Source organism: Nyctereutes procyonoides, unplaced genomic scaffold (assembly GCF_905146905.1).
Source record: "Nyctereutes procyonoides isolate TBG_1078 unplaced genomic scaffold, NYPRO_anot_genome, whole genome shotgun sequence".
NCBI classification, from domain to species: Eukaryota; Metazoa; Chordata; class Mammalia; order Carnivora; family Canidae; genus Nyctereutes; species Nyctereutes procyonoides.
Genome location: NW_026575140.1, coordinates 44,319,330 through 44,334,197, shown reverse-complemented (window position 1 = coordinate 44,334,197; position 14,868 = coordinate 44,319,330). Strand labels below are relative to the sequence as shown.

Sequence of the window (14,868 nt, the reverse complement as noted above, 5' to 3'; positions counted from 1 at the left end):
ACTTGGGGGACAATCCACCAGTGGAAGTTGAGATGCCACAGCTTTGTTCTCCTAACCCCTGACAGAGGTGATCCAGGAGAAAGCTCATCTCCCTGTATAAGTGTCTAGAGCTATCAAATAAGGTTTACCCATGCTTTCTAGAAACTTTCTTCAGTGTACTTTTTATATATACATACTTACAACACAAACATATTTTTGTACTCCTTTTAAAGTCTTTCCCCTAATGCCCTACGTACTACCTCAGCAGTTTTTGTCACCACAGTAGTGGTTGGCCAGCATAGAGTGCTGGTTGGTGTGGTATTGGCAAGTATACAACACGGAAGGAAAAGGCTTCAAGCAGTTGGGAGAGAGGTCGGCAACATTAGGTCACTGGACTCAAAGGCGGATAAGAAGATGTTGGGAGATTTAGTGGAGGGTTGACAAGAACAGTTTTAATTAGTTGTGCTTTTTTAAAAAAATGTGGTAAAATATATACAACATGAAATATGCCATTTTAACCATTTTTAAGTGTATGGCTCAGTGACATTAATTATTGAAAATGTTGTGTGACCACTACCATGATCTATTTCCAAAACTTTTCCATCACCCCAAACAGAAACTCCATATCCATCAAGCCAAAATGTCCCATTCCTCCTTCCTCCAGCCCCTGATAAACTCATGCACTTTCTGCCCCTATGAATTCATCTATTTTAGAAATCATATGAATATATGGAATATAGGAATATATGACTTCATATATATTCCTATATTTCACACAATATCTGTCCCACTGTTACTGGCTTCTTTCGAGGTTCATCCACGTTGTAGCATATCAGAACTTCATGTCAGAACTGTAGTATCAGAACTTCATACCGTTTCATGGCTAAATATTCTATTGTATGTAGCTACCACATATTGTTTATCCATTTATTTGCTGATAGACACTTGGATTATTTCTACCTTCCAGCTATTGTAAATAAAGCTGCAATGAACCCTGGTTTACAAGTGTCTGTTTGAATCCTTCTTTTCAATTTTTGTGTGTATATATATATATACCAGGAGTGGAATTGCTGGGTCATGGATAATTCTATGTGTAACTTTTTGAGAAACTACTTTCCACAGGGACAGCACCATTTTACATTCCCCCCAGCAGGGGATGAGGGTTCCAGTCTCTCCGTATCCATGCCAATACTTGTTAATTCTGTTTTCTTTTTATAGCCATCCTTGTAGGTGTGAAGCAGTATCTCATTGTGGTTTTGAGTTGTATTTCCTAATGACTAATGACATTTTTAATGCACGTACTGGCCATTTGTATATCTTCTTTGGATAAATGTCTATTCAAGTACTTTGCTCATTTGTTAATTGAGTTGTTTGTTTTAGGTTGAGCTGTAGGAGTTCTTAGGTATTTTGCATATTAAACTCTTATCAGATACATGATTTGCAAATATTTTCTCCCATTCTGTGGGTTGTCTTTTCACTTTTTAAAAATATTAGCACAATTTTACTTCAACTTTTTTTCTGCTTATAAAAAAACTTCTTCTGACCAAGCTGATATGTAAAAGGCTAACAGCTGTTGTCTAAAGGCAATGTGGAAGCCATGAGGCTGTCCCTCAGACATGAGGCACTGTGTAAAATCTCCCCCACACTGGGGCTCAAGGCAGGTGAAAGGGGTAGAACTCTCCCTTTAGGGTTGGTGGCCCCAGCCAGGAGCCCAGGTTCCCCCTCCCTTGTCCAAATCCCCGTTTTGTGGTAGATGGGACTCTGCCAAGCTGACAGCTTGGATCCCAAGCTGCTTGAATGTTTGGGTGTGTTAGGGGAAAATGCTGTGGTTTCAAGATGGCCCACGTGCCAGCCCTCAGAGAACCTCAGCCAGTACCCTCTTCCCACTTTAGAGAGCCGACCTCCTGTCTGGCTGGGGCCTGGCTGGGCCTTAGAATGGGAGGCAGCCTTTCACCTCCAGCATCCTTCCCTCTCATCACAACCCTCATGCCCTGGAATTTTTGGTGTCATGGGCCTCATGTAGTGTCAGGTGCTGCTGAAGCCTACCAATACCTCTGAGGCAGACAGTGAGGAGTAGCCCCTGACCCCTGGAGCTCTGGGATGCCTATACATTATGTTTATTTCCAGACTGTGGTCCACTGCAGGGAGAGGTGGGTCAAGCAAGGTGCTGGGAGCCTCAACCCTGTAATGTGTGTATGTGGCAGAGAGGAAGTTGAAGGATAGAAGGAGGGACAAGGAATCATGAGGACAGGGTCAGGGCTGAGTGAGAGTGAGGAAGGAACTTGCCCTGAATGTTGCCAGCTGTGGCCCATCTGAAACAGAACTGTGTTCCAAGGGAGACCCTTTGGGTCAGCTCAGCTGGATAACCACCCAGGGCATGAGTAGGCTAGGCTGAACTTGGACCACAGTATTGAAGAATGATTGTGCAGGGGTACTGGGTACAGACAGGGTATGGTGATATCTGGGCTCTGCATGATGCCAGGGCCTGGCCAATAGAAGGTAACACAGCACTCTTTGGAGTGGCCCATGGGGTCCAGGTTGGACAGGCAGGCAGACTGGCTTATGGACAGGAGCAGCAGTGGTTCCACTTTTGGGGGTGGTAGGTAGTTCCTAATCATCTATTATTCGCGAAGCCCTAGCTATAGTCCAAGGCTTCAGGGTTTTTCCCCCCTCTATCAGAAGCAAGTGGAGTGTTCATTCCTTAGTTCCTTTAGCTTTGGCTGTAGCAGGATGTCCTTCTCGGTCCAATTGGCAAAGAGCATTTGGCATATGGTGTGGTTGTCCAGGTCCTTCATGATGTTATGAATCACCTGCAGCATCTGACTGATGCCCATTCCTCCCATGGTCACACCAATAGACTTCACCATCTTGATGACAGGGTTGGATTTCTTGTCTGGACAGATGGCAAACTTCCCTTTGCCTGGGTAGACTAGCAGCCAGTTTGAGCCCTGGAACTCACTCAATGATGTCTCTAATCTTGTTTTCTGGGTCCTGGGACATCTTTCCGTCTAGTGGGAAACTTGGGATGGATGCCTTTGAAGAAATGCTTGATGACCAAATCCACTAAGCCCTTGTCATGGCTGGAGATAAGTATACAGCACAAATGACCAGGTTTGGTGCATTTTTTAATTTTTTTTAAAAGATTTTATTTATTTATTCATGAGAGACACGGAGAGAGAGAGAGAGGCAGAGACACAGGCAGAAGGAGAAGCAGGCCCTATGCAGGGAGCTTGACGTGGGACTTGATCCTGGGTTTCCAGGATCATACCCTGGGCCGAAGGCAGCACTAAACTGCTGAGCCACCTGGGCTGCCCGGTTTTGGTGGATTTGAATCAACAGGTAGATATGCTGGCCAATGGGAAGGCCTAGAATGTGATGGGGCCATAGTAACATGAAGCAAAACCACTGGGTACTATGGCCAGTGTTCTTCTTATTGATGAGCCACAGTGGATACTTGATGTCCAGGTTTCTAAGGGTTATGGCTGGGGCCCAGTACTGGATAGCTGGGAAGGCTGTAGAGGAACCAGACTGAAGAGAGCTCCACATGCTCCCTATGCTCAGCTGGGCCCTGTGGTAGTGACTGCTGCCCAGGCCAAGTTGGGCTGCCTCTTTTCACTTTTATAATAATGTCCTTTGATGCACAGTTTTAAAAAAGTTTTTAATTTTAAGTCCAATTTAACTATTTTTTCTCTTTTCTTGCTCATACTTTTGGTGTCATATCTAAGAATCCATTGCCAAACCCAGGATCACTAAGATTTACCCCTATATTTTCTTCTAAGAGTTCTTTGGTTCCATTTTGAGTTAGTTTTTATATGTGATATGAAGTAGGGATCCAAATCCATTCTTCTGCATGGGGAAATCCAGTTATGCCAACATTTTCTTCTGAAAAGACTAATCTTTCCCCTCATTGAATGAACTTGATGCCTTTGTGGAAAATCAATTGGCCAAAAATGTATAGGTTTATATCTGTGCTTTCAATTCTATTCCATTGGTCTATATGTCTGTCCTTATGCCAATATAGCACCGTTTTGATTACTGTAGCATTGTAGTAAGTTTTGAAATCAGGAGTCGTGAGTCCTCCAACTTTGATCTTTTTTAAGATTGTTTTATGTATTCTGGGCCCCTTGCAATCCCATGTGAACTGGAGAATAGGTTTTTTTCATTTCTGCAGTAAAGGCTGTTGGAATTTTGATAGAAATTGTGTTGAATCTCTAAACCACTATAGGGAGTATTGCTATCTTATCACTATTTAGTCTTCCAAAGCATGAACATGGATGTCTTTCCATTTATAGCCACACCTCAGAGATATTGTGTGTTTGGTTCCAGACCACCACAATAAAGTGAATATCACAATAAAGCAAATAAAATGAATTTTTTGGTTTCCCAGTGCAAATAAAAGCTATGTTGACACTATTATTGTAGTCTAGTAACATGTCTAAAGCACACCAATGTACATACCTTAATTAAATAACACTTTATTGCTATAAGATGCTAACCATCACCTGAGCTTTCAGTAAGTTGTAATCTTTTTGCTGGTAAGGGGTCATGTCTTGATGTTGATGCCTGCTGACTGATCAAGGTGGTGGTTGCTGGAGGTTGGATGGCAATGATAGTTTCTTAAAATGGGATAACAATGAAGTTTGCTGCATCAATCTCTTCCTTTGATGAGCAATTTCTTTTTAGCATGTGATGCTGTTTGATAACATTTTATCTACAGGATTTTTTTTTTTTTGAAAATTGGAGTCCATCCTCTGTTACTGCTTTATCGGGAAAGCTTTCAGTCTTTTATTACTCTGGGTTTTTCATAAATGCCCTTTATCATGTTAGAAAAATTCCCTTTTATTTCTAGTTTTCTGAGTGTTTTTATCACAAAAGACTGTTGGATGTTGCCAAATGCCTTTTTTTTTTTTTTCAACGACAAGCTAGGAAATGATCCTAGGTCTTTGGTTTTGTTCTTGTTTTTGTTTGTTTATTTTTACCTTTGTTCTAGTAATGTAGTTTATTACATTGATTTTCTTATGTTGAACTACTCTTGTATTCCTGAGATAAATCCCACCTGGTCATGGTAGATAATCATTTTAATATGCTGTTGGATTTGATTTCCAAGTATTTTGTTGAGTATTTTTGCATCCATAAGGCTTATTGACCTGTAATTTTCTTTCCTTGTGATGTCTTTATCTGCCTTTGCTATCAGGATAATGCTGGTCTTATAAAATGAATTAGGAAGTTGTTTTCTCCATCATAATTAAGTGCATCAACTTTGGAGGCAGATGGTGTGAATTTTAATCCTGCCTCTGCTACCAAAAAGTTTGTGGTAAGTTATTTTGTTACTTACCCTGTCTAAACTTAATTTTCCATTCTGTAAAATGAGAGTGTTCGGGGAATTAATTGGGTTCATTCATTGTAAAGCCTGTGGTGTGCTGGTAAATGTTTAACAACTAGCTCTCAGAGGATGTGGAAGTGGGAAACCTTGATCGGTAGTGCTTGCCAATTTCCGTAGCGTAACTACTGCAGTGACTGATTTTAAGGTGCCAATGTGAAATCATCTAATATGGAGTCAAGGAGACATGCACACAGCCTGTTCTCATGTGCCAGGCTGACTCCAGCACATCACTTTTTAAAAAATAAAGTATGAAGTACATAATAAGTGATCAATGAATAAATATCATTTTCAGTTGCCTTTAACAAGAAAAAAATAAAATGAAAAAAGGATGATTCCTGAAAAATCAAGGTATATAACCTCCCTCTATATTGCCTTATGTTCTAAAATATTTTATATTCTAGGTATTTTGAAATGTTATCCTCAGATGGTCTATCCTCTGTGGGAATCACATTTCATACCCACTTTCCCTCTTTAGATCTTGCATCATTGTTTACAGTGAACATAATCACAGGGACGATGATCCTTGCCCACAAGTCTATTTGCCCTGCTGGCAGCTGACCACACCTGGAAGGACATGTTGCTCCTAACTGTTTAACCTTGAAGACAGCAGGAAAACTTAGAGACATCATCCTGCCTTGGCTTCCTGGTTGCTAAAGTGTTCTGCTTGATATTGGCCCTGCCAGGAGCCACCAGCCAGTCCTGCTTTCCTAAAAGACACACATAGATTGCCCAACCAGCTCCATTAAGCAAATGACTCTGCAAACGTCATGTCCTCTATACCTGTGCTCAAACCTGGGTTTAAGAAAATCTATGAAGCAAACAAAGACTATCTTACCCTGTCTCCTGGGTACCAGGTCTTAATCTCTTGACCAAATCACTGTGTTGTCTCCATATTCCTTATCCATCCATCCATCCATCCATCCATCCATCCATCCATCCATCCAAGACTTACAGATGCCTGTGGCTGCAAATACAAAGATGCTATATGGCTCTAGTGTCTGTATTCACAGCCTGGGATGCGGTTGGGTAAAGTGGAGATAGATATGCAAATGAATAGTGGGAATAAGGTATAGTAAGAAAAAGTACAAAAGTACATGTGAAGTGCTCTGTGAAACTAAAGGATGGATCTTACTTGCCTCAGGGAGCTAAGAAGGTTTTTGCATGGTATGTGCAGGTAACCAAAGGGTAAAGCAGAGGTTTGGGGCCAGATTATGATGGGCTTTGTATGCTCTACTGTGATGCTGAACTTGATCCTCCAGCCACAGGGAGGCTGTTTCCTTTCCTCTTCTACTGCCCTGCATCTTAGGACTTCAAGGCTCTGGTCCATGCTAATAAAATAATAACTAGCTTTTTTAGGGCTTACAATGTGCCAGATACTGTACTCAGTGCTTTGAATTCATTATTTAACTTAATCTTCACAACAACCTTAGAAGACAGAAAACCTCATCATCTGCATTTTAGAGATGAGAAAACCGGGATTTAAACCTCAAAGTCTTAAAACTAGGAAGAGGCAGAGCTAAGACCCAGTTCTGATTCTCAGCCAAGACTGTGCTCCTAGAAACAAAAGCCAGTAGGACTTGGTGTAGTTGAGGGATTAGGAAGAGTGGATCCATCTCCCAAAACCAGCCTCTGAAACTTCCCCACATTTTTAAAATGTTCATACCTTAAACCCTCTTACCTCCTACATGGGCTGATAGCAACAATCTGAAAACACCTCGTTTAGGAGACAGTCATGGTTATTGTGGAGGAGGGCTTCATATGATGTTGATGGCAGGGTTAACTTACCTCCAAGACTGTGGTTGTTTCTGGGGTGATGTTGAATTAATGATTAGTCTGTTCATGTATAAGTCAGTCAATGCCCCTCCCAAATAATGTAATGTGTTAACCCAATTAAAAACACCTGTCCAACTAAACTGAAGGTCAGAACTGTCAACTCCCATTTTACATTCTGTAAAAGGAAGCAGGAATTCTATTTAACCCTTCTTGCCAGACAGAGTTAGACTTATATATTAAGTTAACTATATATTAAATATGTACATATATAATTTAATTTAGTGTTGATATCAACTCTGTAAAATTGTGTGTACAAATGAGTGACCTGAAGCTCAGAAAGGTAAAGCCACTTGTTCAAGGTCATGGAGTCAATTTTCTTTCTACTACTCAAGACTCTCTAACATTGGGATGGTCTTTAGTTTGTATCCTATCAAATAACTGCCCTTCAGGGTGCCTAGATGGCTCAGTTGGTTAAGTGTCTATCTGCTCCTCAGGTCATGATCCCAGGGTCCTGGGATTGAGCCCCACATCAGGCTCTCTGCTCAGTTCCCTCTCCCTCTGTGCTCTTTCTCCCAAGTAAATGAATTTAAAAATCTTTAAAAAAAAGACACAAACAACTGCTCTTTTTTTTTTTTTAAGATTTTATTTATTTATTCATGGAGATACACAGAGAGAAAGGCAGAGACACAGGCAGAGGGAGAAGCAGGCTCTATGCAGGGAGCCCGATGTGGGACTTGATCCCGGATTCTGGGATCATGGCCTGAGCCAAAGGCAGAGGCTCAACCACTGAGCCACCCAGGCACCCCTGCTCTTCTTTTTAATAACGAGGATTTGAATGTCCTTAAAGGAGCATTATTATTTTAGAGATGTGGTGTAGTGAAAAGAGCAGGAGCTTTGACGCCAGATATTCCTGTGTTAAGATTCTAGTGCCTGTTCTTGAAGTGTGACCTTTGGCAGATCACCTGATCTCACCTGAAAAGATGATTGTGAGAATTGCAGCAGATGGTGGGCCCCTGGAATACGTCAGTACAGGTTAGTTCTTTCCAGCTCCTCCTCGGTGTAACATGAATGGACAGCTCCAGCCAACTCAAGCAAATTGGTTACATACTTAATGCATTTTTACAGGTATGTAAATTAATTTTAATTGAAAAAATTCCTGCTATATGATATTCTGGGGGGAATTTTGGGGAAGGTATTGTGAAGCTAGGCAAATTATACAGTTCCCAGACCAGTCAGGGAGGCTCATGACTCAAGAGAATTTTGGGGGAGGAAACAGAAATGATGCTGTGTTGGAGCCACAGAATATCTGGTCAGAGACATGACACAGGGACAGATGGAATGAGAAATAGCAATAGAAGGCAGCAGACACAGATTTCCCAAGACTGATGGCTGTAGTACACACTGTATGAATGTGTGTGTGTGGGAGAGACCAGTTGGAAAGGGTCAAGGAACCCGTCATAACCCCCATCCTGCCTTCTCTCTTGCTCTGTCCCCCCATAGCACTTTCGGTTTCTCTTAGAGTAACCAGTGTACTTATCTCTTTGTAACAAGGTGGAGAGAATATCACTGTCCCTTAAGAGCTGGAGCCAAAATTCCACTTGGGGCTGGAAGCACTGAGGTTTGGAAAATTGGGTATAACCGAATTGGTCGCAGAGCTTGAGGCAGAATGTCATGACTTGAGGATATGGATGTTAGAGGAAGGTCCAGTTGCTGTGGGTACTGTGCAATTTTGGGGGTAATCTGGGATGGAGAGTGTGTGGGAAAGAGAGGAGGGAGGGCAGAGGGCAAAGAGAGAGAGAGAGAGAGAGCAGCTAGCAGCATAGCTGAGCTGTGATTCCTCCCTGCCATTCCCTACATCTCCAGCAATGACCATCAAAGTCAGGTTGCTTTGTGTGAGTGCCTTTGATGGGAAAACCAGGAAGAGGCAGGGTTTCATTTCAACATTGTGCAGAACATATTAGATGTGAGGAAGTGGAAGTGTCCCTTTGAGTATCATCCAGCTCTGGGAAGGGCTGTATACTTCCACAGGCCAGTGTTAAGGGTTGGGGATTCAAACCAAGTTTACCCAGATCTTTGCGAGCCAAAGGGGCCTCAGCTGACCTCTGAGTTGTATCTCTGATTTCTTTCTCTTTCCTTCTTCACCTTTCCCTCCCCACCAACACATACCCTGTACAGTACTTGACATAGAGTAGGCACCCTGTAAATATCTGTTGTGCTGAATCATATAAATATTCTGTGTGGTTTCTGCTGTTATGGTATGTAAAATTGAGTAAAGACAACACACACAGATAAAACACACATAAAATTAAACACACAGATTTCACACATAAAAATAAACCTCATCCTAAAAATTCTGGGAAGGATATAAATACCATCTAAATAGGCTTATCACTTTCCCATCTCTTTGTTTTTTGGTAACATTCAAGGTTCAATTCACATTTCACCCTCCAGGAAGTTTATCTGGATTTTTTTTTTTAAATTTACCTGGATTTTCCGTGATGTTTCCTATCTCTGAAATCTTATGCCATTACCCTTCTGTGTCAGCCACTTGACACTTGATCATTTATTTTTAGGGTGGATGTTTTGCCTTTTCTTCTAAAAAGCAGTCTCTGATGACCACTCTTGCTAAGGGCTGAGTATACTATTCTAAACACATAGTTGTTCAGTTGATTGTTATTTATTGTGTGTCTCTTGCATCATATTCTCAGAAACTTCAAAATTTAGTATGTACTTGGCATATATTGGTACTGAATAAAATATTGTTGAATTGAGTTAAATTGTTGGGTGCCACAGACCTCTGAGAATCTATGAGTCCTAGATACCAATCTCCTGTCAGAATAATAGAAAATTAGAACTTGGGGAGAAATGAAATCTAGTTCTTGTTAAGCTTTATTTTCCTATTGCTTTTAAGTATGTAATTTAGGCTTTCCACTCAAAACCCAAATATGATTTATTGGCCAATCACTTTTACATGGATACTATGAGGTTAAAAAATAAAGATGCACAGAATTTTGATGCTGACAGACATCATAAAAATCATGTGCTCTAACCCAGGAGAAGTACAAGCTCAGAGAGGTTAAACAGACTGCCTTATGTTTTCTTGGCCTGTCACAGAGCTCACTGAGCTTTCAGTTCCCATGCTTTCTGGTACAGTGGCCTTTCCAGGCTCTAAGCTTGGCTGTCAGAATAGTGCTTTCATTATTAATGCAGTACTAAGTCCCTGGTGTAGAATAAGCCTCATTATTAAAGCTAGTAAGTCAGTCCAAAGCAATCTGATATTCCTGTAAAACTGAATAGATTTTGAAGTAAAGAATCCTTGAGTTCACTACCTTCCAATGGGGCTATCCTCTCGTTTATCCTATGTATATATATCTCCCATAAATGAACCCTTCTGTATAAATATTCATTATAATAGTTTTATTGATTCTGTTATAGTGCTGTTAATTACATGAACCACAAAAGCCTTCAGTTAGATTAAGCCATAATAAATAAGATTAGTAATACTCTGTTCTGTATATTGAGTGTTTTTATAATAAATGGATGTTCATCTTTTCAGAAATTACTACATTGATATCTTATATCAGATATCTGACTTTTTTAGTAAAAAAACTTGAGTGTCTTCTAACTAATGTTACTAACTATGATTATTCATCCTTATGCTAACCCTATCAAGTGGACATTATGATTTTCCTCAGTTACTGGTGAGGAAGAAATTAAAGCCCCTAGAAATTTGGTCTCTTGACCGAGATCTCACAGTAGGGGAGGCCAAGATAGAATGAGATAATAATAATAATAGTGGGTTGAATAAATGCAATTGAAGGAGTCAGTGTAAAGTGAGAAGAAAGATGAAGCTGTTTTGAAGATAGTATGTAAGGTATATAATTTCCATGTATAAAACATATATGACCCATGGGTGGCTCAGTCAGTTAAATGGCCCATGGATGGCTCAGTCGGTTGAATGCCTGACTCTTGGTTTCAGCTCAGGTTGTGATCTCAGGGTTGTGAGATGAGCCCTGTCTAGCTCCACGCTGAGTCTGCTTGAGATTCTCTCCTTCCCCTCTACCCGACCCTCTCTACTTTGCAGGCTCTCTCGCTCTCTCTCTAAAATAAATAAATAAGTCTTTAAGAAAAAAACAAACATATAAGACTAAAATTTGATTCTGAGCTTCCTAACAATCAACAGGAGAAACACGATCAGTTATATAAGTGATAAGTAACCTTGCCCAAAAAAGTATAACTATCTGGATCTCAGACCTAAGGGCCTTTTTTTTCTTTTTCTTTGCTTTCTTCTTCTTTTTTATTTTTATATTTTAATGTTTAAAAAAGATTTTATTTATTTATTCATGAGAGACACACAGAGAGAGAGGCAGAGACACAGGCAGAGGGAGAAGCAGGCCCTATGCAGGGAGCCTGATGTGGAACTCGATCCCCGGTCTCCACGATCATGCCCTGGGCTGAAGGCAGGCGCTAAACTGCTGAGCCACCCAGGGATCCCTTTTTTCTTTTTCTAAAGACACATGTTTAACACCCTGGCAAGGACCTGAGAGGATGAGGCAAACTCACCCCAGAATACGTGGGATGGCTGTTTGAAGCCTGGAAGAAGTAATGGCCAAAGCTGAGTGAAGTGCAGATGCCTGACAGAAGGCAGAGGAGGGTTTAAGAAGTGGAGGGAAGGGGCATGCTAGAGTGGAAATACTATGTAAGGCCAGAAGCCCCAAGAGGATTATGTTTCATGAGAGGCTCAAACGACATACAATTCACCAAGACCGTTTAGAATGCACTGCAGAGAAAGCTGTCCATATCACCAAGGAGTCACTTCTGATGGTCTGGGGTTGAAGTAGGAGAGTGGACCTGGAGCTGGACTCCTAAATAGCCATGGACATGTTGGAGCTCCTCCTAAGGAACAGAGAGAGGCCAATTGGAAATGCTGAACTACCAGAATCCATGAGGCCACAGTACTATAATAACCAGTAGAGACAAAGTGGCAGCCACAGGGGCTTGGTCTGCAGAGATACAGGGGAGGGTTAACAGTTCATAGTATCCCAAAGGGCAAATATGTAGACAATGAAGGTACTACATAAAATCTAAAAAACAGAGGGCCTGTGATCACATGGTCCCCTGGTCACATACATTACATATGACACCACCATCTAGAGCAGTGGACCTCGTAGAGTGCTGGGAGGCCTTGGAAAGGCACGTCTGAAATGACAGATCAGAGGCAACTGAGAGACCAATTGTCTTCCCGTAAGATAGGCTTTCCATCAGAGACCTTTGTATGACAGTGTGTCCACACCTAGGAACCAAGGAATTGGAGCAGGAGTGGTGCCATTTACCATCACTCCTAATGACTCACTGGGGAACTTTGTCCACATTCTAAATTATAGCTGTTGCTGTGGCCCTTTGGATTCCTTGTCTCCAGAGACCAGCAGGGGAAAAAGGGTCATCATCATAGCAGGGAGAATCCATCCTCATCAGCAGCAGGAGTACCTTTTACAAACACAGCTAGGGAGGAACATGAGTGGAACCCAGGAGAACACAGGGGCCTCTCCTGGCACTCAGTTACCCCATTGGAACTGTGACTGGAAGCATATAGCAATCCCAGCCTGAGAAGGGCGTGACTGCAAAGGGCTCAGACTCCTAGGGAATGAAGATTTGGGTCACTTCAACAGGTAAACCACCAGAACCTGCCAAAGTAATAGCTAAGCATGAGAGGAATTTAGAATGGACGGAAGAGAAAACAAAAAACCAAAAAGAATGTACAGAAGGAGAGGATGTGAACCAGCTATGGCTCTGAGACCAATGGTGGTGACCTGGCCATAGTCTGCCTCATTAACCATCTTTTCTAAATTTCCCTGCAGAAAGACAGGTCCACAAACCTGTGGAAGTCCTGCTCCCTGAACCTGCTATAGAAGTGGACCTGAGCAGTGCAGTGGGTAGAATGCAGCCGCCATGAAAGTGCACGGCTCCAATCTCCTCCTTGAAAGGAGCATGACTAATGGCAGTTCAGCTATTTCCTGTCTGCATCCATTACTAGGTTTGTGCAGGGACTGGACTTCCCATGCCAATGACTGAGCATGCAAGCATACTAAGGCAGGCCAGTTCCAGTGAGTGGTAGCCACTTTGGCTTGAGGACTTCTCAGTGGCTTACTGAGGTTTTCCTGGAATTGTGCTCTTTCTATTCCTTCCTCCCATTCCCCCTCTTTTCTTCCATAGATATTGGAGCTGCAACATGGTCTGGAGGCTTCCCTCACCTTCTCTTGCCTTCTTCCCCTCTATAGGCATTTCCCCAATAAATCTCTTGCTTATCTAATCCTGTCTTACTTGTTTCTTGAAGAACCTAAACTTATGTATGCTCCCCAGTTAGTGACTGGTTAATTAAGTGCAGTCCATGCACCATAATGTAGGTGAAACAGTGAGTTTGTATATGCCTTCTTAGTCAATCTTCATAATCATTTATTAGGGTAAATGGGCTGGGTCCTATTATTCCAATTTTACATATGAGGAAACTGAGGATTAATTTAGGAACTTGCCTGGGGTATACAGCTAGTAACTGGTAGAGCTGAGCTGAAATTCAAACTTAGGTCTGTATTACTCCAAAGTCACCTTTACTACTCAGCTATGGGACAGCTGGGTAAAGAGCAGAGTTGACATTTTAAGAGAGTTGAAGTCTGTAAGGAAGGAGTGAGCTGAGAAAGTTCTCCAAATTACATCAAGGTATATCCCAAGAAATAATTTTTTAAAAAGATTTTATTTATTTATTCATGAGAGACATACAGAGAGAGGCAGAGACATAGGCAGAGGGAGAAGCAGGCTCCCTGCAGGGAGCCTGATCTGGGACTCCATCCTAGGATTCTGGGATCACACCCTGAGTGGAAGGCAGACACTCAACCGCTGAGCCACTCAACCATTGGGACACGCAGATGTCCCTCAAGCAAGAATTTTAAGGTAGTACTGATACTGTCATCAAATGCATGATAGAAGGGCAGCCTGGGTAGCTCAGCAGTTTAGCGCTGCCTTTGGCCCAGGGATCAGGGTCCCATGTCGGGCTCCCTGCATGGAGCCTGCTTCTCCCTCTGCCTGTGTCTCTGCCTCTCCCTCTCTTTGTATTTCTCATGAATAAATAAAATCTTTAAAAAAATGCATTATAGAAGCATCAAAGCTCTGCACAGTATTCCCTCAAAATTTTAGTCCAAAAAAGTTTTAAAGTGGGCATTCACAATCATACATATGTGATTCAATTGCTTTCATCTTTTTTCTTTCTCTGAATGATACTTTTAGCAAATATCTACTGAACTTTTACTATATGTCATGCATGATTCCTTCCAGGCAAAAAATAATGTACATTCCTTTTGCATCCCCATTACACGTAATCAGACTCTTTTTTCTTACTTTCAGTCTGTCATCATCAGTATTATCGATGGCCACTGCTTTCATGGTATTAGGCAATAGGATAGGATCTTACAGGATCTCCTGTAAGTATAATTTCCTCATCTTAGAAGGGGACTAATTCTTTTTTTTCTTTTTAATACATTTTATTGGAACAATTGATTATCCATGTACTAAAAATTCAGAGATTCTACAAAAAAGTTTTAAATGTCAAGTGAATCATAGAACGTAAAGTGAGAACTAAAGATACAAATTTTCTAGAAGAAAATGGGTGAACATATGTATTATCCTGGATTAGGCAGAGATTTCCTAAGTATGACACAAATAGCATACATCAAAAACTTTTA

At 41.4% G+C, this 14,868-nt stretch overlaps 1 pseudogene; it reads right to left on the bottom strand.

Moving 5' to 3' along the window:
• Positions 1 to 2,333: 2,333 nt before the first annotated feature.
• LOC129496883 (NADH-cytochrome b5 reductase 3-like) lies at positions 2,334 to 14,569 on the bottom strand (annotated as a pseudogene).
• Between the last annotated feature and the right edge of the window lie 299 nt (positions 14,570 to 14,868).